A 4516-nucleotide genomic window follows, 5' to 3' on the forward strand; every position below is an offset into this window, starting at 1 on the left:
TTCTTTCCCTGGGGACTGTCCCTAAGAAAACGCTCCATGGTAAGATTTCCATTTGGGAATCCCACACACCTTCCCTCAAGAAAAAAAAGGTATACCCATATTAGTGTTTTAGACCGTGGAAATTCATCCCCCTTGGAGGGGAGGGGCAATTTGCCTTTACTCAATCTAATCTTGTAAATATTGCTACTAACACATTTTCTACACATGACCTAAAACTAAAATTAATATTCTTTTTACAAGGGCCGTGCTATCTCTCACACACAGCACAGACAATTTGGTGCCAGGAACACTGGCTACTTAGCTGTCTATCCAGAACTTTAACAGAGTAAAAACTCCAACAAATTCAAAAAAACGCGAATTTAAAATGCTATTTCAATTGAATTTGAAAGGTTTCCTCATGTGCTTCAACTAATGTAAATCATTCAGTTTACCTTAAAATATTTCAGTGCGTAAAAATTGTCCACCCTGTTAACTAAAGCAGGGTGAACTACAGAATTTAACAATATAGATTGCCATCTAGTGGTCATACATTAGACCACAGTTCAGACTCTCAAAAATGGAACTGCGTTGATTGTATCTAGTTAGGGTTCTAGCGTGCATTGTTACTGAATTCAAATTAACTTGTCATGATTCTGCTATTATAGCAATAATTTAAATTTTTTATTTCCTACTAGTATACTTGATAAGAGGGAGTGATATAAAAATGTATGCATATCAATAAAAGGAGCTATGTCTGGAGGGCTGGTTTGTTGAATAGCCACTCACAGATTTACATAGGGATATTCCCATGCAACTTAATTTATGAATTTTCCACTATATCAGGTAGGATTGTCATACTACTTTTCAAAAGAAATAATCCTCCCATCAATTAACTGCAACTAACTAAAATCAAGGGTTGTTTTCTTTTGTTTTTTTTTTTTTTTATGTCAGCTCTGTACTCCATCAAAGAGCCTACTTTAGCCCTCGAGTTCTCATTCATGTATTTAAAATATTTGCTTAGGGTAGGCATGCAGCTGAACATTTGGATTTCCCAACACTTGAGAGGTAGAGGCAAGAGGGTGAGGAGTTCAAGGTCATCCTCAGCTACATAGAGAGTTTGAGGGCTATGTACATGTCGATAATATTGACTTGGTACCTTGTTACATGCTAGTCAACATAAATGAATAATGTTGTGGGGTATTCACAAGAGAAGACTGCTCAGACATGTGTTTAAATCAGTAGAAAGTCTTTATGAAGAGTAGTACATGATTTTAACTGCTGTGCCAATTTTCCAGTCCTGGTATTTACTATTTTTTAAGGTTTGGGGGACATGTGGTTAAGTTTCATCCCTTGATTAAAAATTATGAATTTTTTTAACTGCTTTAATACTAACTATAATGTGCTGGAATATATCTGAGAAGAAACCACCAGAAACTTCTCTAGCTAGGACACTCTCCTCCCCCCAAAATAAACTCACCGTGTGGACATGTGTCTGCATGGTGTGAATGACTTTCCACCGCTCCACTCTGCAGCCCACCGATGTGTCTGCATGACGTGTCTCCCTCACCCACTGGGGCACCTTGGACCAACCTGCCAAAGGCCTCCTGTGCACTATATCATAACATTGGTGCTATGTGATTCAGCAGAGGCCCTCCTGGTGCTTTCTCCTGCCTGGAACTTCAACACCATCATAATTGGTAAGCTTCCCCCTTCTGGCCATTTCCCTCAAGTGAGGATTCCTCTCCTCTTGACCTTGGTCTCTCGCCTCTTGGCCCCATTCAAGTTCCAGTACCAGCAACCACATGTCTGTGGGGCTTCGCTCCCCTCAGCTCCTGTTCGCTGTTTGACGAAACATCGCAACACCCTGTGCCATCTAGCTCAGACCTCAGTGTCCTTCAGGCCCCTGCTCTGCGACTGGTGACTCCTCCAGCAGTCTGCGTCCTCTGCCTCACCCATGGAAAATTAGTCAGATCCAAGGATTCTTGGGCTGTACATTCCCATCCCTGCCTCCCTTCCTCCTGCCCATAGATGGAATTGGGACGAGGGATGAACCACAAGGGGCAAAGCCACCCCCTCAAGTCCCCTCCATTCCCCCACCCTGGTCCCCACTGCCTACTGCTCAGGGTATCCATGACACCATGATACCTGCCTTACCTTCTGCTTCTTCCAGGCTTTCTCCTACCTTGCTGCCTCTCAGTCTACACCTGCAGTCCTACAGCTTGTTCTTTATATTGCAAATTCTTATCTCTGGCTTTTTAAGTTGGTCAGCTGACAGTTTCCCCGAGTTTTGTCTGTAGTTCTGATTAAAAAAAAAAAAAAGGTTTATTGCACATGTGCGGATGAAAATTCTGATTTCTATGGCCACATGAATGTGTTTCTGACTGACTTTTGAATGATTGAGTTTATGTACTCCACATGTGTCCCATATGTCTTGGAAAAGAAAAAAAAATGACCATATGGTCAGATGCCATCTTTACTAAGGTCAAAGACAGACAGGTCATATGGCTCTGTCACCATTATTGATAAGGTCAATCACATGGTCAGACACCATCTTTGCTGAGGTCAAATACAGACAGGTCATTTGGCTTCATCGCCATCTTTGATATGGTTGGTGCCTGCCGCTCCAAAGTCCCCATCCCATGCAGTCTTTCACTCTTTCACTCTCAAATCTCTTGTGCTAACTCTGTTGCCCACTTCACGCCAAGATCTCACTCACCTCAGGCAGATCTGCCCCCTCCTACCTGTACCAGATCTGCTTTCTGATTCACCCTCTTACACTTATAACAAATTTGCTTTCTTGCTCACGAACAGCTTTATATGAATAAATAATTTAAATGTTTCAGATTATTTTCCCTTTCTGTGATATTGTTATACTAAGATTTTGAAATTTCAGATTTTAACATTAAAATAGAGTTCTGATGCAGTTTGGGTCACAAGCTCAGGATTTTGGATTTTCTTTGGTTGTCTTCCAAATATAAACTTATAAGTATGACTTTACTGCTGTTTTACAGATACCTGTTACCGGTTTTCTATGTCTTTTTATAAAACAAAAAATCATATAAACTTAAAAGGATCAGAAGAAATCATAAATCTTAGATCCACCTCACAGAAGTCAAAATAACTCCAGATAAATGAGTTTTCTTCACCTGTCTATTCCTGAGGATGGCATTTTTCTCTCTCCTTGTCTCTCCTTCCCAATAACTAAGACCATGGACCTAAAAGGTTCAAATAAGTTCATAAAGTTTAACCCTTGTCTCTAGTCTATATCTGTTTCAGCAGATTTCCATTTGGCTGACTGACACATCCAGGCATTGACTACTGACTTCAGCCTGTGAGACATGGACTTCCTGAAAGCTGATATGAACCAAACCAGTTGATATGAATGCTCTTTTTTCCAGCTGGATCAAATCAGATGCTTCTGATTAATACTCCATTGCCTAAATTCCCTTCTTACCTTTGACTAGCCTTTCAACTCACTGGCCTCTGACCATCTGCACCCCATTTCAGCTTGAAGCAGTTATGGAAGAGAATACATTGTCCTGTGCTCCCTGCTCCCAAAACAGGATAAAAGACTAAGTTAAAGGTAAACCCCCATGGACAAAATGGCTACCTAATGCCCATTGATATATCAGGAAACTCGACCCCAAATTGTCAGTTGATAGATTTATTAACTAAAATGGTTCTGCAGTAAGATAAGACATTTGACCTTCTTTATTCAGAACCAAAGAGGTATTATATGAACTTAAGAAAATTTTGTTTCTATATAAATCATTCGGGATTATATTCTGGCTATACTCAAAGATCAGATAAAACTACAGGGCCTTAAAGTGGTAATAAGTGCAGATATCATGGCCAATGGCTTAAAGGTATCTCTCCTTACTCAAGATCTATTCAGGTTTAAGAATGTAAGCCTCTTTGTCCTTTCTAAATTCCACCCAGAACTTGCTCCAAAATAGCACCAGTCACTGAGATGGGCACAGAAGCACCTCAACTGCTGCCAGGGCCTTCTTCAGACCATGGACAACAAGACTCTGGGAACCCAATGCCTCACTTTTGCCTAGACAAGATAGGCTGGTCCTTCCCACAAGTTCCTACCCAACTGTTGGATCTTCTGAGGCCTGGCAGCCAAAGACTGTTTTGTTACCCTGAGACCTCTGTCCTCAATGACCACAGAGGTCCCTGGGGTGACTGTCTAGGTACCGGCAAGTAAGTCTCTGTCACTTTCAATTGCTAACTCAAGTAAAATTTATCCTTCTCAGATCTCTGATGCTGTTTGGTGACCAGGCTTTGCTTCAGCTGCCTTCCCAGTTCTCTATGTAAAATTCAAAGGCCTTGTTCTCTTAGGGCTAATTCTGCTCTCAGTATCTCCTGGGGAATTAGATAAAAATCAATAGCTTTAAGGTTTGTTTATATGAAGACAGGAAAGCTGTCTCACTTCTGTTCACTTGCTTATCTTTCTCAGACCTGATAACAGCTCTCTTCCCCAACTCCAAGGTTTCTGTGGACTTTACTGGTCCCAGCTTTTAGAGACAGGCTG

The sequence above is a fragment of the Peromyscus californicus genome, unplaced genomic scaffold (genome assembly GCF_007827085.1).
Source record: "Peromyscus californicus insignis strain IS unplaced genomic scaffold, ASM782708v3 Scaffold_17__1_contigs__length_78620276, whole genome shotgun sequence".
Classification (NCBI taxonomy): domain Eukaryota; kingdom Metazoa; phylum Chordata; class Mammalia; order Rodentia; family Cricetidae; genus Peromyscus; species Peromyscus californicus.